This window comes from Oncorhynchus tshawytscha, unplaced genomic scaffold, assembly GCF_018296145.1.
Source record: "Oncorhynchus tshawytscha isolate Ot180627B unplaced genomic scaffold, Otsh_v2.0 Un_contig_6947_pilon_pilon, whole genome shotgun sequence".
Classification (NCBI taxonomy): Eukaryota; Metazoa; Chordata; class Actinopteri; order Salmoniformes; family Salmonidae; genus Oncorhynchus; species Oncorhynchus tshawytscha.
Genome location: NW_024609040.1, coordinates 24493 through 48372, shown reverse-complemented (window position 1 = coordinate 48372; position 23880 = coordinate 24493). Strand labels below are relative to the sequence as shown.

The window sequence follows — 23880 nt, the reverse complement described above, 5'->3', positions numbered from 1 at the left end:
AGGTGAGGTAATGTTACTAACAGTAGTGGACTAAACAGAGCCAGGATGTAGTCTAGGTGAGGTAATGTTACTAACAGTAGTGGACTAAACAGAGCCATTCCAGATGTAGTCTAGGTGAGGTAATGTTACTAACAGTAGTGGACTAAACAGAGCCAGGATGTAGTCTAGGTGAGGTAATGTTACTAACAGTAGTGGACTAAACAGAGCCAGGATGTAGTCTAGGTGAGGTAATGTTACTAACAGTACTGGACTAAACAGAGCCATTCCAGATGTATTCTAGGTGAGGTAATGTTACTAACAGTAGTGGACTAAACAGAGCCAGGATGTAGTCTAGGTGAGGTAATGTTACTAACAGTAGTGGACTAAACAGAGCCATTCCAGATGTAGTCTAGGTGAGGTAATGTTACTAACAGTAGTGGACTAAACAGAGCCATTCCAGATGTAGTCTAGGTGAGGTAATGTTACTAACAGTAGTGGACTAAACAGAGCCAGGATGTAGTCTAGGTGAGGTAATGTTACTAACAGTAGTGGACTAAACAGAGCCATTCCAGATGTAGTCTAGGTGAGGTAATGTTACTAACAGTAGTGGACTAAACAGAGCCATTCCAGATGTAGTCTAGGTGAGGTAATGTTACTAACAGTAGTGGACTAAACAGAGCCAGGATGTAGTCTAGGTGAGGTAATGTTACTAACAGTAGTGGACTAAACAGAGCCAGGATGTAGTCTAGGTGAGGTAATGTTACTAACAGTAGTGGACTAAACAGAGCCAGGATGTAGTCTAGGTGAGGTAAAGTAATCTAATCTACATTGTATTACCTGTTAGTAGCGCTGCCTGTCCAGCGGTGGGTCAGGGCGCCACCTGGCTGTGTGGAGGACAGCTGCACTGGGGGGGGTTCCTAGAGCCACGGGGCCAGTTTGTGGTTAGGGCTCAGGGCTCAGGGCTGGGCAAACAGGGGCAGGCTGGGAGAGGGGCTGGCAGCTGGCTGGGACCCTGTTGGCATTACTGAAGATGCTCGGAGCAGTGTGTGTGTGTGTGTGTGTGTGTGTGTGTGGTGGGGAGGTTGTCGTTCAGATTGGCAGGCCAAGGAGCAGGAGTCTGCCTGGATTTGATATGTTCTGACACTGCAGAGGAGGAGAGGAGGGAGGAGGAAGGAGGAAGAGGGAGGAGGAAGAGGAAGGAGGAGAAGAGGGAGGAGGAGAAGAGGAAGGAGAAGAAGAGGAAGAAGAGGAAGGAGAAGAAGAAGGAAGGAGAAAAAGAAGGAGAAGAGGAAGGAGAAGAAGAGGAAGGAGAAGAAGAGGAAGGAGAAGAAGGGGAAGGAAAGAAGAAGGAAGGAGAAAAAGAAGGAGAAGAGGAAGGAGAAGAAGAGGAAGGAGAAGAAGAGGAAGGAGAAGAAGGGGAAGGAGAAGAAGGGGAAGGAGAAGAAGGGGAAGGAGAAGAAGAAGGAAGGAGAAAAAGAAGGAGAAGAGGAAGGAGAAGAAGGAGTTAGGTTGGATACTCCTGTGTACTTTGATGTGAGTGTCAGACAACAGAACTTCTCCTACTTCCTCTTCCTCTCTTCCTCATCCTCTTCTAAAACCTTTCGGCTGGCTGGCTGGCTGCCTCCACACTTCTCCTGATCCAACCACTGACTAACACAGACGCAACACACTTAGTGACAGTGATCCTCCCTCCTTCCCAGGAGAATATCATGGGCACCAGGCAGTGTAGCGTCAGTCTGGTAATTCCACACCACCTCTAGGAGAACAGAATGTGTGTGTCTGTTTGTAAACACGGCCAAGAGCCCAGAGAGGAGAGATACCATTACGGTCACAGGTGTGTTAGTCCCCTCCTCAACTCTGATGACTGTGAGAACAGGGAACTCTAGTCGCTGTTATACAACAGGCTTAGAAAATGATCTGATTCCGTGGTAACAAAACCTCAGAGAGAGAGAGAAGCTAGGTAGAAGAGAGATAGGTGTTGGAATGTGGACTAGGTGTTGGGTTAGGTTTTGGATTAGGTGTTGTGGACTAGATGTTGGTATGTGGATTAGATGTTGGTATGTGGACTAGACCTTCAGATCACCATGTTGATAGTCTCTATAACTGATCTCTACAGCTGGTTGTGTTGGTATGTGGACTAGATGTTGGGACGCGGACTAGGTGTTGGTATGTGGACTAGACGTTCAGATCACCATGTTGATAGTCTCTATAACTGATCTCTACAGCTGGTTGTGTTGGTATGTGGACTAGACGTTGGTATGTGGACTAGACGTTGGTATGTGGACTAGACGTTGGTATGTGGACTAGACGTTGGTATGTGGACTAGACGTCACCATGTTGATAGTCTCTATAACTGATCTCTACAGCTGGTTGTGTTGGTATGTGGACTAGACGTTGGTATGTGGACTAGACGTTGGTATGTGGACTAGACGTTGGTATGTGGACTAGACGTTGGTATGTGGACTAGACGTTGGTCATGTTGATAGTCTCTATAACTGATCTCAGAGCACCATGTTGATAGTCTCTATAACTGGTCTCTGGACAGCTGGTTGTGTTGGTATGTGGATGTAGATGTTGGTGGGATGTGGATCACCATGTTGATAGTCTCTATAACTGGACTCTCTAGATGTTGTGTTGGTGTGGACTAGATGTTGGTATGTGGACTAGATGTTGGTATGTGGACTAGACGTTCAGATCAGAGTGTCTGAAAGGACAAGAGGCCGAAGACGTTCATGTTCACTGGGTGTGCAGGATTTTGTTCCAGCCCTTCACTAACATACCTGTTTCCAATGATGAACTAATCATGGTCATTCAGTCTGGTGGGACAGGTGTATCTGAAGCTGATGTGTTTCACAGCAGGGCTGGAATGAAAGCCTGCACCCCCCCCTGTGGCTCGTCAGGACCAGCGTGGGGTTTAGCCTAACAGCTAATCGACAGAGTGACAGAGGAGAGAGCACGACGACAACACAACAGGAAACTAACTTCACTGTACCCTAGGGAAAGGAAATGCTTGGCTCAGTCTCTTACACCTTATATAAACAACCCTGTACTAAAATAAACTAACTAGAAACAATTAGGAGACAGGAAAGAGGTGGATAGACTGGTCTGTCCTCTGACTAGCTAGGCTAACAACATATAACTAGCTAGTAGCTACCCTGCAGAACAGCTAGGCTAACAACATGTACCTAGCTAGTAGCTACCCTGCAGAACAGCTAGGCTAACAACATGTAACTAGCTAGCAGTTACCCTGCAGAACAGCTAGGCTAACAACATGTAACTAGCTAGCAGCTACCCTGCAGAACAGCTAGGCTAACAACATGTACCTAGCTAGTAGCTACCCTGCAGAACAGCTAGGCTAACAACATGTAACTAGCTAGCAGTTACCCTGCAGAACAGCTAGGCTAACAACATGTAACTAGCTAGTAGCTACCCTGCAGAACAGCTAGGCTAACAACATGTAACTAGCTAGTAGCTACCCTGCAGAACAGCTAGGCTAACAACATGTAACTAGCTAGTAGCTACCCTGCAGAACAGCTAGGCTAACAACATGTAACCAGCTAGTAGCTACCCTGCAGAACAGCTAGGCTAACAACATGTAACCAGCTAGTAGCTACTCTGTGTTGGGGACCCGGCTGTGGCTGTCTAAGACAGGAGATAAGTTAACTCTGCTACTGAGACCCACCCCTGACTCAAACCCTGCCCGATGATCAACTGTATCACTCCAACCAGTAAAAACAACCCATTGGCCTGGTGTGGGCACACTGCCCCCCGGCTCCATTGGTTCTCCCACCAGAGTTCAGCGGGTCAATTCTGTTCCATTTCCTCAATTAAAAAGGAAGTAGGCCTAAAAACTTAAGAATTCTAATTTTTTTTTTTAACGTAATTTCCTTGATTTCTCACGTGCTCTTTCCTCACCACCTTCTCAAAACCAATTAGATGAGAAGATCAGAGAGGGGGAGGGACATCTAAACCTTCTCAAAACCAATTGAATGATGTTGTCTCAGGGGGCCCCTCCTGCCTGGGAAACGATGTCAGGTAAAACACAAGAGCTGACACTGGGCCAAGGCTGCCGGGCTGAGCCGGGGGCCAAGGCTGCCGGGCTGAGCCGGGGTCCAAGGCTGCCGGGCTGAGCCGGGGGCCAAGGCTGCCGGGCTGAGCCGGGGGCCAAGGCTGCCGGGATGAGCCGGGGGCCAAGGCTGCCGGGCTGAGCCGGGGGCCAAGGCTGCCGGGCTGAGCCGGGGGCCAAGGCTGCCGGGCTGAGCCGGGGGCCAAGGCTACTTGCGTTACCACGGAAACCTCCAGATAATAGCAGCATTGTGTTGTTGTTGTTCTTCTAAAATGGTTCAGACCACAACAACAGAACATCTAACCCGAGGCAGAGAATCTATTGGCTCTTCAGAGGGCCAAAAGGGGAGGGTTCAAATAGAGGACAGCCAATAGTGTCAGTCCTGGTAGATTAGACATCAATATCAACAGAATTCTAAAAACTGGGTATTATGTTGATGTGTATTATTATTTTACCTCTTTTTAACTAGGCAAGTCAGTTAAGAACAAATTCTAATTTCTTTGTTTACTGAGGGTGCTATCCTCAGATAATAGCAATCGTTGGCTTTCGCCGTAAAGCATTTTTGAAATCTGACATATTGGCTGGATTGACAACAAGTGTAGCTTTAATTTGGCGCTCTGCATTTTCACTGGATGTTGGCCAGTGAAAAGGTTAAGAGATTTTAAGAACAAATTCTTATTTTCAATGACGGCCTAGGAGGGTTAACTGGGTTAACTAGCTGCCTGTTCAGGGGGCAGAACGACAGATTTGTACCTTGTCAACTCGGGGATTTGAACTTGTAACCTTTCGGTTACAAGTCCACCGCTCTAACCACTAGGCTACGCTGCCGCCCCAAATGATGTTGATGATGTCTAAAAATAGGTTCTTACCTGTTGACCAGCCCCTGTATCTTAGCCTCCGTCCACTTCACTCTCTCTCGCGCTCTTCCATCCACTGTTCTGTCTTCTATGGGCTGGTTCCCTGTAGAGGCAGAGTGGGGAGGGAGACGTTAGTTCCTGTCTATTTACACCACACAAGGGCCTTGTGTTCCTGGGGGGGGCGGCTCCGACTATTGGGTCCTGTCTCTGGGGCTCCTGACCAGAACATGTTTCTATTCCGTAATAGGGTGCGCCCCGCCCCTACGTAGCACCCCCCCACCCCCTACGTAGTGCACCCCCCCCCTACGTGGTGCACCCCACCCCCTACGTGGTGCACCCCCCTACGTGGTGCACCCCCCCTACGTGGTGCACCCCCCCCCTACGTGGTGCACCCCGCCCCCTACGTGGTGCACCCCGCCCCCTACGTGGTGCACCCCACCCCCTACGTGTGCACCCCACCCCCTACGTAGTGCACCCACCCCGCCCCCCCCCTACGTAGTGCACCCCACCCCCCCCCCGTAGTGCACCCCACCCCCTACGTCCCACCCCCTACGTCAACCCACCCCCTACGTAGTGCACCCCACCCCCTACGTAGTGCACCCCACCCCCCCCGTAGTGCACCCCACCCCTACGTACGTGTGCCCCCCCCTACCCCCACCCCCTACGTAGTGCACCCCACCCCCTACGTGGTGCACCCCACCCCCTACGTAGTGCACCCCAACCCCTACGTAGTGCACCCTACCCCCTATGTAAGGTATTGCTACTTTAGTCCAGGCTCCGATACTTGGTTCTGGGGTTGGAGCCTTGTTTAAGCCAACGATTAATACGTTTTCAGTCTAACCCCCGTCTCTGCCTATAAAGAGGGAGAGTTGGAGGGTGAGGTCTTTCTGGAGAAGCAGGTCGAGGGTGGGGAACTCAAAGTTTGTTGACTTCAGGGTCACCAAGGGAACAACAAGGCCAGTCTGACACCAAGCAGCTTCACGACACTACCGCCCCCTCCACCACAGTACACTACCGCCCCCTCCACCACAGACACAGTACACTACCGCCCCCTCCACCACAGACACAGTGGTACCGCCCCCTCCACCACACTACACTGCCCCCCACCACCACAGCCCCCTCCACCACAGACACACTGCTACTTTACCGCCCCCTCCACCACAGACACACTACACTACCGCCCCCTCCACCACAGACACACTCACTACCGCCCTCCACCACAGACACACTACACTACCGCCCCTCCACCACAGACACACTACACTACCGCCCCCTCCACCACAGACACACCACACTACCGCCCCTCCACCACAGACACACCCACTACCGCCCCCTCCACCACAGACACACTACACTACCGCCCCTCCACCACAGACACACTACACTACCGCCCCTCCACCACAGACACACTACACTACCGCCCCCTCCACCACAGACACACTACACTACCGCCCCCTCCACCACAGACACACTACACTACCGCCCCCTCCACCACCACAGACACACTACACTACCGCCCCCTCCACCACAGACACACTACACTACCGCCCCCTCCACCACAGACACACTACACTACCGCCCCCTCCACCACAGACACACTACACTACCGCCCCTCCACCACAGACACACTACACTACCGCCCCCTCCACCACAGACACACTACCGCCCCCTCCACCACAGACACACTACTGCCCCCTCCACCACAGACACAGGCCATTAGCTTCCTTCAACCACATTTAGCTACTGAATGGGGCCCCAGGCCATTAGCTTCCTTCAACCACATTTAGCTACTGAATGGGGCCCCAGGCCATTAGCTTCCTTCAACCACATTTAGCTACTGAATGGGGCCCCAGGCCATTAGCTTCCTTCAACCACATTTAGCTACTGAATGGGACCCCAGGCCATTAGCTTCCTTCAACCACATTTAGCTACTGAATGGGGCCCCAGGCCATTAGCTTCCTTCAACCACATTTAGCTACTGAATGGGGCCCCAGGCCATTAGCTTCCTTCAACCACATTTAGCTACTGAATGGGGCCCCAGGCCATTAGCTTCCTTCAACCACATTTAGCTACTGAATGGGGCCCCAGGCCATTAGCTTCCTTCAACCACATTTAGCTACTGAATGGGGCCCCAGGCCATTAGCTTCCTTCAACCACATTTAGCTACTGAATGGGGCCCCAGGCCATTAGCTTCCTTCAACCACATTTAGCTACTGAATGGGGCCCCAGGCCATTAGCTTCCTTCAACCACATTTAGCTACTGAATGGGGCCCCAGGCCATCAGCTTCCTTCAACCACATTTAGCTACTGAATGGGGCCCCAGGCCATCAGCTTCCTTCAACCACATTTAGCTACTGAATGGGGCCCCTGGCCATTAGCTTCCTTCAACCACATTTAGCTACTGAATGGGGCCCCAGGCCATTTGCTTCCTTCCCTAACCTTTCACCCCTGAAGTTCAAGTCTACAGAGGTCAGAGTCAGGGTGACTCCAAGAACAACATGTTAAACACATTCAAACATCAGACTTCCACCAGGGGAGCGAATAAACACTTAAGTGTGTATTGAAAGTGAATCGACCACATAAAAATGGCTGCCTGGGAGTGAGAGCAGAGCCAGGCTACATAGAAAGGCTAACACGCCCGCTAACCTCCACAACGTGTTGGGATGCATCCACACAACAGAATACTCTCCTGGGAGTGAGAGCAGAGCCAGGCTACATAGAAAGGCTAACACGCCCGCTAACCTCCACAACGTGTTGGGATGCATCCACACTCACACCATGAACAATAAGTCAGTGTCTGGCGGCGCGTGGCTAATGTAGCATTCAGCCATGATGACATCAGCCTTCATTAGCATGAGGATGATTATGTCATAGAGGCTGGCTGCTGGTTCCTCTGTCCAGGAAAAGTTCTCCTGATAATTAGCGCAGGGGGTGAACTACAGGCCCGTAGGACACAGGCCTATAGGGGGTATGTTATACAGGCCTATAGGGGTATGTTAGACAGAGGACAGGGTAGGGATGGGGGTCAGAGGACGGAGTAGGACCTGGGGGATGGGGTAGGACCTGTGGGATGGGGGTCAGGATAGAAGCTGGGGGTCAGGGTAGGACCTGGGGGATTGAAAGAGGGGTGGGTAGGGGGTCAGGGTAGCACCTGGGGGATTGGAAGAGGGGTGGGTAGTAGCTGGGGGATTGGAAGAGGGGTGGCTAGGGGGTCAGGGTAGGACCTGGGGGATTGGAAGAGGGGTGGCTAGGGGTCAGGGTAGCACCTGGGGGATTGGAAGAGGGGTGGGTAGTAGCTGGGGGTATTGGAAGAGGGGTGGCTAGGGGGTCAGGGTAGTAGCTGGGGGATTGGAAGAGGGGTGGCTAGGGGGTCAGGGTAGTAGCTGGGGGATTGGAAGAGGGGTGGGTAGGAGGGGGTCAAGTCAGGGTAGCACCTGGGGGATTGGAAGAGGGGTGGGTAGGAGCTGGAGATAGGAACGGGGGTGGCTAGGGGGTCAGGGTAGCACCTGGGGGATTGGAAGAGGGGTGGGTAGGACCTGGGGGATTGGAAGAGGGGTGGCTAGGGGGTCAGGGTAGCACCTGGGGGATTGGAAGAGGGGGTGGCTGGGGGATTGGAAGTGGGTAGCTGGGGGATTGGAAGAGGGGTGGGTAGTAGCTGGGGGGAAGAGGGTTGCTGAAAGAGGGGTGGGTAGTAGCTGGGGGATTGGAAGAGGGGTGGGTAGTAGCTGGAGATAGGAACAGGGGTGGGTAGTAGCTGGGGGATTGGAAGAGGGGTGGGTAGGGGGTCAGGGTAGCACCTGGGGGATTGGAAGAGGGGTGGTAGTAGCTGGGGGATTGGAAGAGGGGTGGGTAGGACCTGGGGGATTGGAAGAGGGGTGGCTAGGGGGTCAGGGTAGGAGCTGGGGGATTGGAAGAGGGGTGGGTAGTAGCTGGGGGATTGGAAGAGGGGTGGGTAGTAGCTGGAGATAGGAACAGGGGTGGGTAGTAGCTGGGGGATTGGAAGAGGGGTGGGTAGTAGCTGGGGGAGATAGGAACAGGGGGTGGCTAGGGGGTCAGGGTAGCACCTGGGGGATTAGAAGAGGGGTGGGTAGCACCTGGGGGATTGGAAGAGGGGTGGCTAGGGGGTCAGGGTAGCACCTGGGGGATTGGAAGAGGGGTGGGTAGGAGCTGAAGATAGGAACGGGTTGGCTAGGGGGGGGTCACAGGTCTTTTGTCTCCACATGAACTGTACGACTACAATGAGCTACACAAACAGCCGTCCACAACAGAAGTGTGACAGTAGGTTAGCCTTTATAACAGCAGCGCTGACTCAGCAGGGGGGCCTGGCCGCTCGGTTGCTACATTACAACGGAACTGCATGTGCTGCTTGTACCAGACTTTACCTCCAGTATGCACGCACACATTGATGTCCTCCCCCTCTACACACACACACACACACACACAGGAAAAGGCCAGGCAGGCACACACACAGGTCCAGGGCTCTATAAAACCACACACAGGTCCAGGGCTCTATAAATAAACCACACACAGGTCCAGGGCTCTATAAATAAACCACACACAGGTCCAGGGCTCTATAAATAAACCACACACAGGTCCAGGGTTCTATAAATAAACCACACACAGGTCCAGGGCTCTATAAATAAACCACACACAGGTCCAGGGCTCTATAAATAAACCACACAGGTCCAGGGCTCTATAAATAAACCACACACAGGTCCAGGGCTCTATAAATAAACCACACAGGTCAGGGCTCTATAAATAAACCACACACAGTCCAGGGCTCTATAAATAAACCACACACAGGGCTCTATAAATAAACCACCAGGGGCTCTATAAATAAACCACACACAGGTCCAGGGCTCTATAAATAAACCACACACAGGTCCAGGGCTCTATAAATAAACCACACAGTTCAGGGCTCTCCAGGGCTCTATAAATAAACCACACCAGGGCTCTATAAATAAACCACACACAGTCCAGGGCTCTATAAATAAACCACACACAGGTCCAGGGCTCTATAAATAAACCACACACAGGTCCAGGGCTCTATAAATAAACCACACACAGGTCCAGGGCTCTATAAATAAACCACACACAGTCCAGGGCTCTATAAATAAACCACACACAGTCCAGGGCTCTATAAACAGGTCCAGGGCTCTATAAATAAACCATAGGGCTCTATAAATAAACCACACAGTTCCAGGGCTCTATAAATAAACCACACAGTTCCAGGGCTCTATAAATAAACCACACACAGGTTCCAGGGCTCTATAAATAAACCACACACAGTTCCAGGGCTCTATAAATAAACCACACACCAGGGCTCTATAAATAAACCACACAGGTCCAGGGCTCTATAAATAAACCACACACAGTTCCAGGGCTCTATAAATAAACCACACACGTCAGGGGCTCTATAAATAAACCACACACAGTTCCAGGGCTCTATAAATAAACCACACAGTTCCAGGGCTCTATAAATAAACCACACACGTCCAGGGCTCTATAAATAAACCACACACAGTTCCAGGGCTCTATAAATACACCACACAGTTCCAGGGCTCTATAAATAAACCACACAGTTCCAGGGCTCTATAAATAAACCACACAGTGGGCTCTATAAATAAACCACAGTTTGGGCTCTATAAATAAACCACACAGGGCTTGTAAATAAACCATTGGGCTCTATAAATAAACCACACAGTTCCAGGGCTCTAAAATAAACCAACAGTTCCAGGGCTCAGTTCACTCTAAAAAAACCACACAGGGGCTCTAAAAAAACCAAGATGTGCTCCCGAGAGGCACAGAGGTCTACGGTCTCTGCGTCTCAGAACAAGAGGTGTCACTACAGACCCTGGTTCGAATCCAGGCTGTATCACATCCGGCCGTGATTGGGAGTATCGTGGGGCGGCGCACAATTGGCTCCGGCGTCGTTCAGGTTTGACCTGGTTTATCCTGCTCACTAATAAACTCTCCTGTCAAAACAAAGACCATTTATCCTGCTCACTAATAAACTCTCCTGTCAAAACAAAGACCATTTATCCTGCTCACTAATAAACTCCACTGACAAAACAAAGACCAGTCAGTTCATTTATCCTGCTCACTAATAAACTCCACTGACAAAACAAAGACCAGTCAGTTCATTTATCCTGCTCACTAATAAACTCTCCTGTCAAAACAAAGACCATTTATCCTGCTCACTAATAAACTCCCTGTCAAAACAAAGACCAGTCAGTTCATTTATCCTGCTCACTAATAAACTCCACTGACAAAACAAAGACCAGTCAGTTCATTTATCCTGCTCACTAATACACTCCCCAGTCAAAACAAAGACAGGTCAGTTCATTTATCCTGCTCCCTAATACACTCCCCAGTCAAAACAAAGACCATTTATCCTGCTCACTAATACACTCCCCAGTCAAAACAAAGACCATTTATCCTGCTCACTAATACACTACCCAGTCAAAACAAAGACCATTTATCCTGCTCACTAATACACTCCCCAGTCAAAACAAAGACCATTTATCCTGCTCACTAATACACTCCCAGTCAAAACAAAGACAGGTCAGTTCATTTATCCTGCTCACTAATACACTCCCCAGTCAAAACAAAGACCATTTATCCTGCTCACTAATACACTCCCCAGTCAAAACAAAGACCATTTCATTTATCCTGCTCCCTAATACACTACCCAGTCAAAACAAAGACAGGTCAGTTATACACCACTAGGTTTTAAGAGTTTGAAAGAAGTTTATTATTTCAGAAATGTAAATACTGTGGACCCGTCTACCAGCGTTAGGGTCAACTCCATTTATCTAGCTAGGGACCCATCTACCAGCGTTAGGGTCAACTCCATTTATCTAGCTAGGGACCCGTCTACCAGCGTTAGGGTCAACTCCATTTATCTAGCTAGGGACCCGTCTACCAGCGTTTGGGTCAACTCCATTTATCTAGCTAGGGACCCGTCTACCAGGGTTTGGGTCAACTCCATTTATCTATCAGGAAATACACTAAAAAAGGTTTTTCCATTCAGAATTGTTTTTGTTTTTTTAAAGGGTCAACTCCATTTATCTAGCTAGGGACCAGTCTACCAGGGTTTGGGTCAACTCCATTTATCCTAGCTAGGGACCCGTCCATCTACCAGGGTTTGGGTCAACTCCATTTATCTAGCTAGGGACCAGTCTACCAGCGTTTGGGTCAACTCCATTTATCTAGCTAGGGACCCGTCTACCAGGGTTTGGGTCAACTCCATTTATTCTACTTTGGGGACCACTAAAAAAAGTTCTTGTTTTTGTTTTTTTAAAGGAATTTGTTTGGATAGACTGGAATTGACAGCGTTGGACCAGTAACCGATATGGGTCAGATCCTCCATTTCATCTAGCCCTTGAGCAAGGCACCAACCAGCATTTTCATCTACAGGGTTGTGGGTAGGAAAGTAACTGACACCATTTTCAAACTTCAGGAAATACACTAAAAAGGTTTGGACCAGTAACCGAAGGTCAGATCCCCGAATGACCAGGTAAAGAAATGACAAAATCTATCGATGTGCCCTTGAAAAAATTGCTTCATCTACTAAGCGACTAAAATGCGTGTTTTTACCATTCAGAATTGTTTTTGCATTTTTTGTGAAAGGTAAAGTATGATCACATTTATAGTAACGTATGATCACATTTATAGTAACGTATGATCGCGTGTATAGTAAAGTATGATCGCGTGTATAGTAAAGTATGATCGCGTGTATAGTAAAGTATGATCGCGTGTATAGTAAAGTATGATCGCGTGTATAGTAAAGTATGATCACATGTATAGTAAAGTATGATCATGTATAGTAAAGTATGATCGCGTGTATAGTAAACTATGATCACATCTATAGTAAACTATGATCACATGTATAGTAAAGTATGATCACATGTATAGTAAAGTATGATCACATATATAGTAAAGTATGATCACGTGTATAGTAAAGTATGATCACGTGTATAGTAAAGTATGATCACGTGTATAGTAAAGTATGATCACATGTATAGTAAAGTATGATCGCGTGTATAGTAAAGTATGATCACGTGTATAGTAAACTATGATCACGTGTATAGTAAACTATGATCACATGTATAGTAAAGTATGATAACATAATAGTAAAGTATGATCACGTGTATAGTAAAGTATGATCACATTTATAGTAACGTAAACACTGCAAGTCGCTGTTTCCAATGGATGTTTTGCCGTTTTGTTTCATAGCTAGTCAATTAATAGCACAAAGTCAAAGAACGACAAATCCTAAATAAGCCGAGTCCACCTCGCGCTGCAACACTTCCTGTCAAGAGCAGAGTGAAAGATTCATTTATTTATTTTTAGAAGCGCTGCCCACGGGCATACAAGTTGGTCTAATTGACTTGAAAAGAAAGTCTACTGAAATTAGACTTTGTCCTCGTGTTTCTTGGTCTAGTTATATTGTTTAGTTTAGTTTACAAGCTACAAGTTTACAAGTTAAGAGAAGACTCTTCTTCTACTAGTCAGACTTAATCTCACAGAGGTATAAACACAAGGCATGTTACCGTGGTAACCTGCAGGCGACAAAAACAAGTGTTTGACTCAAAGGTGATATTTTGGTAAATAGACAAAAAAAAATGAAATTAAAGAACATTTCTATATCTACCTCTTACTCATAAAACATTACAGAGCATACTGATCTGTTTTTTGTGTGTTTTACTGGTATAATTTTAGGGCCCCAAAAGTATTTTGGCTGGTATTTTTAATGATCTATTTGCCACAGTGGCTGGTGGACCCAAAATAACATTTTATAGCCTGGCAACAATTGATTTATATTTGAGGATTGTGACCAAAACAGGGTTTGCCATACCTACTACATGTCACCTAGTACATGATGTACTATGGGCCTGGGCAGAGCCAATGAGCATGTTGACACATGATGTACTATGGGCCTGGGCAGAGCCAATGAGCATGTTGACCACATAGAGATGTTAAAAGGAGCTTCGTGCAATATTTGTTGTGGCAGCAAATCTCTTGGTGTCAAATTAACTGGGGCTGAGAGTTTTAGTACAGCGCACTAAGGGATTGTGCACGGATTGTGCCACAGACAATTAACGTGCAGCTCAGGCCCAGTCAATTTGACAAGAGATTTCCTGCCCCCCCCACCCCCCACACACACACAAAAAAAAAAAAAAAAATCAGAACAGAAACGTGGGAAAACAGTCTACCGGTACCTGTAGCCCCCACCTCCCACTAGTACAGCAGGCGTGAGGCTGGAGCGACACCGCGCGCAAACTAGCCGGCGACACCGCGCGCAAACTAGCCAGAGACACCGCGCGCAAACTAGCCAGAGACAACGCGCGCAAACTAGCCAGAGACACCGCGCGCAAACTAGCCAGAGACAACGCGCGCAAACTAGCCAGAGACAACGCGCGCAAACTAAAGACACTAGCCAGAGACACCGCGCGCAAACTAGCCAGAGACAACGCGCGCAAACTAGCCAGAGACAACGCGCGCAAACTAGCCAGAGACACCGCGCGCAAACTAGCCAGAGACACCGCGCGCAAACTATTGGCAGTTGGCATCCAATGTTATGGCGCATTACCGCCATCTACTGTACTGGACCCGGCCTCCCGCCTATGTACTGAACTAATAGGTTTAAAAAAAAAAATGGACCAATAGAAGTATAGAGAGGCGTTCCTGCAGATACAGGAACGCCCCGATTTGCTGGCTGCAGTGGCACCCTTCTAGAGTCAGCTAGCCAAACGTTAAGAGTTTAAAGGCCTAAACTAGTCTGAAAGGAAAATAGAGGGTTTGATCTGCCGTTAGCTGGCAGCTTAACATGGGCCACTGTACCGACTAGCTCTGCAAACACAGCTCACTAGCAAACATATCCCATGTTTTAAAAATGTATATATTAACTTACTACTTTAGGAAGCGCTTGTTTGGTTTGATAAAAGTGCAGTTAAAAACCCGATAACTAGCTAGCTAGGCTACTCCTGTGCATAAAACCCCTTGTTGTTAGCTTAGCTAACAGGGACAATAACTTGCTGGCTATCAAAACAACCCAAGGACAAATAAGAGATGTTGCACACTAAAAAATTGTAAAAAAAAGTTATTTGTTAATAAACCTGTGCCATGGTTTACAGTGAGGACGTTCATGATTTATTTTTATTTTACAGATTCCGCAGCCGCGTATCCTAGCGACGACCTGGGTTGGATTTATGCTAACTAGCAGTTAGCATAAACTAACAAAAACACCTTTTAACTAGCTATGGTAAAAACAGCAAACAGTTAAAAGGACAAATCTTAACATATTTGTGTTGGCAGTATTGATGAAACTAAGTTACCGAAGAAAAATCGGCTTATATTTGACGCCATTTAAATTCTGCACCACCGACTGCAGCATTTAGTTAGCCAACGTTAGCGTTAATAGTTTCAGACCGGGTCATCCACATACCGGTAATAATAAACTAATCAAATCGTACAGTGCATTTCAATCTAACCTTTCGATACTTTAATTTTAAAAAACAAGACCTTTCGTCATTTTCTTCCTTGAAAAAACACACTACCGCGTAACTACCGACTATGAAGCTAACACGTTAATACAAGCAGGCTAATATGCTAACACGTTAATACAAGCGGGCATAATGGCTAGCATGCTAACATGCTAACACGTTAATACAAGCGGGCATAATGGCTAGCATGCTAACATGCTAACACGTTAATACAAGCGGGCACAATGGCTAACATGCTAACATGCTAACACGTTAATACAAGCAGGCTAATATGCTAACATGCTAACACGTTAATACAAGCGGGCTCAATGGCTAACATGCTAACATGCTAACAAGCTTTCCCCAGTTGCCCGGCGAGCTGCGTAACACATCGATACTGGCTAGGGGGTGAAAAAGCACGATTACACAACCTGGAAAACGTCTTTAATAAAAAAGAGCCTTACCTCATAACATGTAAAGTGGAAATGGAAACCGGCTGTAAAAAAAAAAAAAAAAAGGCTAAAAGAAATTCAATGCATTTTTTGTCGCTTTTACAAGGAGAGCCATTTGTCCTGTGCGATCAGCCATTTCCTTCACTCGCAAACCTTTTTTTGATTTTTTTTTTATGTTGCTGCTGCTGCTGCTTTGCCCCTCTTCTCGCTGTGTGTATTCGGGGGGCTGCAGGAAATGAGTTGCACCACTTCCTCTCGAAGGCGCAGAGACACACAGAGACACACAGAGAGACACACACACAGACCCAAAATGGTCGCTTTGGAGTAGAGCACTGCGAAGTGCCAAAAGTCTAGTTTCTCTGGAGTTATAGTAGCAAGCTACAGTTTACCTGGTCACTTAGTGTTGCGTGAAGAAATACACTACTTCAATTTCTATAGGGTTTGTTTTTAGAGTTCTTAAGTTGATTAACAGTACCATTCACACAGCTGTAGGTGCAAGGGTTACCAAAGTCCAAGAGCTGATAAGAGAGTAAGTTCTTATCAGCAAGTTATTGACAACAAAATAATAGCGCTAATCAAATCACATTTGGTTTGTTACATGCGCCCAATGCAACAGTGTGATGCTTCCTTTACAAGCCCTTAAAACCAACAATGCTGTTAAGGAAAATAAGTGTTAAGTTAAAAAAAAAAAAAAATACAAGGTGATCAACTAAACACAAATGCATCTTTTGTCAAATATGTCTGAGTGTTGAAGTGTGCACCTGGCTATCTATACATTAAAAAAATATATTTTTAAAATGGTGCCGCCTGCTTAAAAGAAGGAATTTGAAATTAAGTACTTAAGTACTTTTGATACTTAAGTATATTTAGAACCAAATACTTTTACTCAAAGTAGTATTTTACTGGGTGACTTTTACTTGAGAAACTTTCTATTAAGTTATCTATACTTTTACCACCACTGGAAAATAGCCTAAAACTAGTGTGAAGTTGAGTTATCAGGGGGGGTGTCGGACAGAGATGGTGACAGACTGTCTATACAAGATAATACTCAGATCATAGATGAAGGTGGGGAAAGAGAGATGACGTCCTGGTGAAGCTCCTATTAATGACAGCAACACTCCCCCGGTCAGAAGATACTATCGTTGATAGGCGCTAAGGGTAGTTAGCGTCTATGAATGGCATAACTCAGACCCTTGTGTGTGTGTGACAGAACACAATGAGGTGACCATTGACCTGCCTGCAACAAAAAATAACTCCTCTCCCTTATCTCACTATCTCTTCAACTCTGTGAGAGTATGTCACAGATAGACAGAGGGACACGGGTAGAGAGAGCGACAGACGGTCTGTAGACTGTGACTCCTACAACTATAAACTAGTCTTTCGACTGTCAACACTACAACTATAAACTGGTCTTTAGACTGCGACTCCTACATCTATAAACTAGTCTTTCGACTGTCAACACTACAACTATAAACTGGTCTTTCGACTGTCAACACTACAACTATAAACCAGTCTTTAGACTGTCAACACTACAACTATAAACTGGTCTTTAGACTGAATCCTGCAACTATAAACAGGTCTTTAGACTGTCAACACTACAACTAGTCTTTAGACTGCGAATCCTACAACTATAAACTGGTCTTTAGACTGAATCCTGCAACTATAAACTAGTCTTTAGACTGTCAACACTACAACTATAAACCGGTCGGACAGACAGAAAAAAGGATCAGTCATGAACTATTATCTGAAAATACACTACCCAAAAATAGCTTCACAACATCACCTGCTATTTCGGATAAGGTTTCATCTCCTTGCGTCTGTCCCTGTTCCTCCAGGATTCTGCGATCGTAAATGTGTTTTTTTTTTTCCCCCCAAATCAACAATTCCCCGCATATTACGCAAGAGTTTACAAATCTAATCAATTACTGTATAAAACAGTCAAATCGTCACAATCGTGTCGCATAAAACTGACCCATCACCGCACGACAAAAAAGAGGGCTCGCAATTTCAACCAATCACTGCACAATTTACCGCATAATATGGTTGAATCAAGTCAATAAACTTTTTCCCTCGTCAGCGCATTTGTGATAAATTGAACAAAATAATTGCATACTGCCATGCAAAATATCAACATTTCCGCAGCAAAATCAAGCATTTTTTTGTCCGCAAATATCACACAAAAAAAACCTCCACGAAAATCCTGGCAGGACTGGTCTTTCCTATAGCTGAAGATCTGATGAGTTAGGTTCGGCGTAGAGAGGTAGAGTATTGTGTTGATTGAATATTACCAGGAGAGAAAAAAAAACCCACTAGAATATAGATGTGTTTTAATGAGATCAAATCACATTTTATAGACCAACAGTAAAATGCTTTACTTACTGGGTATTTTTTCCAACAATACAGATAAAACAATATATAGAAATAGTAACAATAACAAGTTTGAATAACATGGTTCTATACAGAGAGTACCAGTACTGAGTCCATGTACCCCTACATTAGTAATGAATACACAGTGAATAACAAGTTAAAATAACATGGTTATATTGTGTGTGTGTGTGTGTGTGTGATTGTAAGTATGTGTGTGTGTGTGTTGGGGTGTCATTGTAAGTATGTGTGTGTGTGTGGGGTGTCATTGTAAGTATGTGTGTGTGTGTTGGGGTGTCATTGTAAGTATGTGTGTGTGTGTTGGGGTGTCATTGTAAGTATGTGTGTGTGTGTGTGGTTGGTGTCATTGTAAGTATGTGTGTGGGTGTGTGTGTGTGTTGGGGTGTCATTGTAAGTATGTGTGTGGTGTGTGTGTGTGTGTTGGGGTGTCATTGTAAGTATGTGTGTGTGTGTGTGTGTGTTGGGGTGTCATTGTAAGTGTGTGTGTGTGTGTGTGTTGGGGTGTCATTGTAAGTGTGTGTGTGTGTTGGGGTGTCATTGTAAGTGTGTGTGTGTGTGTGTTGGGGTGTCATTGTAAGTAAGTGTGTGTGTGTGTGTGTCATTGTAAGTGTGTGTGTGTGTGTGTGTTGTAAGTATGTGTGTGTGTGTGTGTGTGTGTGTGGGGCGTCATTGTAAGTATGTGTGTGTGTGTGTGTGTGTGTGTGTTGGGGCGTCATTGTAAGTATGTGTGTGTGTGTGTGTGTGTGTGTGTGTGGGGCGTCATTGTAAGTATGTGTGTGTGTGTGTGTGTGTGTGTGTGTGTGTGTGTGTGTGTGTGTTGTGTTGGGCGTCATTGTAAGTATGTGTGTGTGTGTGTGTGTGTGTGTATGGGCGTCATTGTGTATGTGTGTGTGTGTGTGTGTGTTGTGTGTGGGGCGTCATTGTAAGTATGTGTGTGTGTGTGTGTGTGTTGGGGGCGTCATTGTAAGTATGTGTGTGTGTGTGTGTGTGGGGCGTCATTGTAAGTATGTGTGTGTGTGTGTGTGTGTTGTTGGGGGCGTCATTGTAAGTATGTGTGTGTGTGTGTGTGTGTGTGTGTGTGTGTGTGTGTGTGGGTTGGGGCGTCATTGTAAGTATGTGTGTGTGTGTGTGTGTGTGTGTGTGTGTGTGTGGTGTGCGTCATTGTAAGTATGTGTGTGTGTGTGTGTGTGTGTTGGGGCGTCATTGTAAGTATGTGTGCCAAGAGTCAGTGCTAGTTAGTTTTTTTTTTTTACAGGGTCTATGTAGGCAGTCTGGGTAGCCATTTATCAATCCTGTTTATCAGTCTTATGACTGGTGGATCTATTCCTTTTCCTCAGGTGGGACCCGTTCTGTTGTCGTCGACTGGTGGATCTATTCCTTTTCCTCAGGTGGGAACCGTTCTGTTGTCGTCTGGTGGTCTATTCCTTTTCCTCAGGTGGGAACCGTTCTGTGTTGTCGTCGACTGGTGGATCTATTCCTTTTCCTCAGGTGGGACCCGTTCTGTTGTCGTCGACTGGTGGATCTATTCCTTTTCCTCAGGTGGGAACCGTTCTGTTGTCGTCGACTGGTGGATCTATTCCTTTTCCTCAGGTGGGAACCGTTCTGTTGTCGTCGACTGGTGGATCTATTCCTTTTCCTCAGGTGGGAACCTCTCTGCTGTTGTCGACTGGTGGTGGATCTATTCCTTTTCCTCAGGTGGGACCGTTCTGTTGTCGTCGACTGGTGGATCTATTCCTTTTCCTCAGGTGGGACCGTTGTCGGGACCGTTGTCGACTGGTGGATCTATTCCTTTTCCTCAGGTGGGACCGTTGTCGTCGACTGGTGGATCTATTCCTTTTCCTCAGGTGGGAACCGTTCTGTTGTCATCGACTGGTGGATCTATTCCTTTTCCTCAGGTGGGACCGTTGTCGTCGACTGGTGGATCTATTCCTTTTCCTCAGGTGGGAACTGTTCTGTTGTCATCGACTGGTGGATCTATTCCTTTTCCTCAGGTGGGACCCGTTCTGTTGTCGTCGACTGGTGGATCTATTCCTTTTCCTCAGGTGGGACCGTTGTTGTCTATTCCTTTTCCTCAGGTGGGAACCGTTCTGTTGTCGTCGACTGGTGGATCTATTCCTTTTCCTCAGGTGGGAACCGTTCTGTTGTCGTCTGGTGGTCTATTCCTTTTCCTCAGGTGGGAACCGTTCTGTTGTCGTCGACTGGTGGGTCCATATTTTTCATCCGATTAAAATGGGCATTACGTGGACGAATCATTGAAGCTCATGTTTGTCAGTTTGGTCAACTAATTTAAACATTTACCTAACTAGTTTAGCTGTATCACATCCGACCGTGAATGGGAGTCCCATAGGGCGGTGCACAATTGACCCAGCGTCGTCCGTCATTGTTAATAAGAATTTGTTCTTAACTCACTTGCCAAGTTAAATAGCTGAATAAAAATAAATAAAGCTACAGACATTTGTTAGCCTCGTTCCTCCATCTCCCTCTTTTACCAGAAGCCTAAAAACCTAATCTTGGCATCGAACCTTCCTTGCAGATCCTGCACTTGACTAGTATGATAGGCGACTTCAATTAAAAGTTCCTAAAAACCATCGTAAAACTAGTCGAGGCATAGCTGATCCGACAGAACAACACGTTAAGAAGGTCAAAGGTCTTCACTCGCCAAGCTTTTCACTTGGACACGTCTGGAGGAGGGGTCAGGGTTCAACTCCGCCCCCTGCGCACCCCATCATTAGTATGTTTTTCCAGTCCCTAATCTAAAATGAGTGTGATTTATACTTTATTAAAATGTTTTGAGTTGACCAGTGTAATTTCCCACCAAGAAGACGAGCACATTGGTAGACAAGGCTGTTTAAGGAAAATATACATTTGTGACTAGATTTAGTAAAACATTAACAGATGTGGAAGTAACAATGAGCAGCAATGAGCAAACTGACCCTTAATATAAACTACAGACCCTTAATATAAATTACAGACCCTTAATATAAACTACAGACCCTTAATATAAATTATAGACCCTTAATATAAACTACAGACCCTTAATATAAATTACAGACCCTTAATATAAACTACAGACCCTTAATATAAAGTGACCCACATTTGAAGCACCTTTGATTTCTGGTGGACTATAAACTAAAAGTGAACTAAAAATGGAGAACCTTTATATTTTTTTGCAGAATTAATTAAATTTTTATAAGTTTTGTTTCAAAACAACAGAGGACCCGTTCTGTTGTCCTCCATTAATTCAGACCCTTTTAAATTACAGACCCTCATTAAAACTGGATGGATGAATCTTACAGTTAAATGCATCAAACCTTTAAATAAATTACAGTTACCAATCCAGTAATCTAAATTCAACTAATATAAACCTTCAATATAAATTACAGACCCTTAATATAAATTACAGACCCTGTCATATAAACATTAAATAAATTAAGCCCTTGCCATATAAATTACAGACCCTTAATATAAACCTTAATATAAATTACAGACCCTTAATATTAACCTTATATAAATTACAGACCCTTGATATAAATTACAGACCCTTTTTATTTTTAACCTTTTATCCTGCAGACCCTTAATAAAATTACAGACCCTTAATATAAATTACAGACCCTGGGATATAAATAGCTTAATAAAAACTAAGACCCTTAATAAAATACAGACCCAATATAAACTCAGACCCGTCCAGCCCTCTTTACAGACCCTAATATAAACTACAGACTTAATATAAATTACAGACCCTTAATATAAACTACAGACTAGTTAATATAAATTACAGACTTAATATAAAACTTCCCCTAAAAAATCTAGCAGACCCTTGAATATAAAGTCCAGATAGTGAAATCCAGACCCTGAATATAAATTCAGTCCAATATAAACTCTCATGGTGAATCAGATTCATAAATTACAGACCTTTATAAACATTAATATAAACACAGACCCTTAGTCCCTATAAATTACAGACCCTTAATATAAACCTTAATATAAAAATTACAGACCCTTAATATAAACCTTAATATAAATTACAGACCCTTAATATAAATTAGACAATATAAATTACAGCCCTGTATAAAATAGACCCACAATATACCTTATTAAATGTGACCCTAGATAAATTAGTTAAATAAACATTAATATAAATTACAGACCCTTAATATAAATTACAGACCCTTAATATAAACCTTAATATAAATTACAGACCCTTAATATAAACATTAATATAAATTACAGACCCTTAATATAAATTACAGACCCTTAATATAAACCTTAATATAAATTACAGACCCTTAATATAAACCTTAATATAAATTACAGACCCTTGATATAAATTACAGACCCTTAATATAAAGTGATCCACATTTGAAGCACCTTTGATTTCTGGGTAAAAAAAATAAACTAAAAGTGAAGAACAAAGAAAATGGAGAACATTTATTTTTTTTTTGCAGAATTTTTATTTTTTTTAGTATTGTCTTCAAAACAACAGAGGGGAAAAAATTAAAAATGTCCCTCCGGTATTCATTCAGCTGGTAGTTTAAATTAAACAGAGGTCATTGCAGTAAACCAAGTAACAGATGGATGAATCTTCACAGTGCAATGCATCAAACCTTTTAAATCCAATACGTAACACCATCCAGTGCATCTCTACCCCCAGTCCAGCTCAACTAACAACAATATTCACAGATTGTCATAATTGTGGAAATATAATTAATGCAGGTGCCATAAGACATGGGGGGCCCCCTACTACCTCTAGGGTTGAACAACTCTGGAAACTTATTTTTATTTATATATATATATATATATATATATTTTATTTTTTATTTTTTTATCCCAGATTCCTAAAATCAAGAAGGGAAATCTGGGAATCCTACAACCTGGGATTTCTGGAAATCTGGTGAATTTTGGGAAGTACTTTTGCAAAATATAGACCCACAACTACCTCTAGGTCAGTCTAGCTCAGTCTGTTGACAGCAGAGTAATATAGACCCACAACTACCTCTAGGTCAGTCTGTTGACAGCAGAGTAATATAGACCCACAACTACCTCTAGATCAGTCTAGTCAGTCTGTTGACAGCAGAGTAATATAGACCCACAACTACCTCTAGGTCAGTCTGTTGACAGCAGAGTAATATAGACCCACAACTACCTCTAGGTCAGTCTGTTGACAGCAGAGTAATATAGACCCACAACTACCTCTAGGTCAGTCTAGCTCAGTCTGTTGACAGCAGAGTAACATTCATTCACATCTCGATAGTGCTTTTCGTCCTCCTCCTACACATTTTCACTCTAGAGAATGTATATCTGATATGAATAGATGGTATTTTCACTCTAGAATACATATCTAATCAGATGGTATATATTGTGTGTGTGTGTCCATAACGGTTCACTATTCTGTATATAGTCCACTACATCGGGAACTAGTTGCTATTTGGGATACATCCCAGGTCGTAGAAACTCTTCCATAAAGACCTGGGGGGTGGGAGAGACCAGGGGACGGGAGGGACAAATCAAATAAAGACCTGGGGGGGGGGCGGGAAGAGACCGGGGACGGGAGGGACAAATCAAATAAAGACCTGGGGGGGAGAGACCGGGGACGGGAGGGACAAATCAAATAAAGACCTGGGGGGGAAGAGACCAGGGGACGGGAGGGACAAATC

At 45.2% G+C, this 23880-nt stretch overlaps 2 long non-coding RNA genes across 2 annotated transcripts; both read right to left on the bottom strand.

Annotated features, from left to right (window-relative positions):
- Positions 1-281: 281 nt before the first annotated feature.
- Positions 282-16472, bottom strand: LOC121844137. The gene is made up of 3 exons (XR_006081878.1): positions 15854-16472; positions 4915-5005; positions 282-1122 (listed from the first exon to the last, which is right to left on the bottom strand). It is a non-coding gene; the product is annotated as an uncharacterized LOC121844137 (long non-coding RNA).
- A 6559-nt stretch (positions 16473-23031) lies between these two features.
- On the bottom strand, positions 23032-23423 carry LOC121844139. The gene is made up of 2 exons (XR_006081879.1): positions 23267-23423; positions 23032-23219 (listed from the first exon to the last, which is right to left on the bottom strand). It is a non-coding gene; the product is annotated as an uncharacterized LOC121844139 (long non-coding RNA).
- Between the last annotated feature and the right edge of the window lie 457 nt (positions 23424-23880).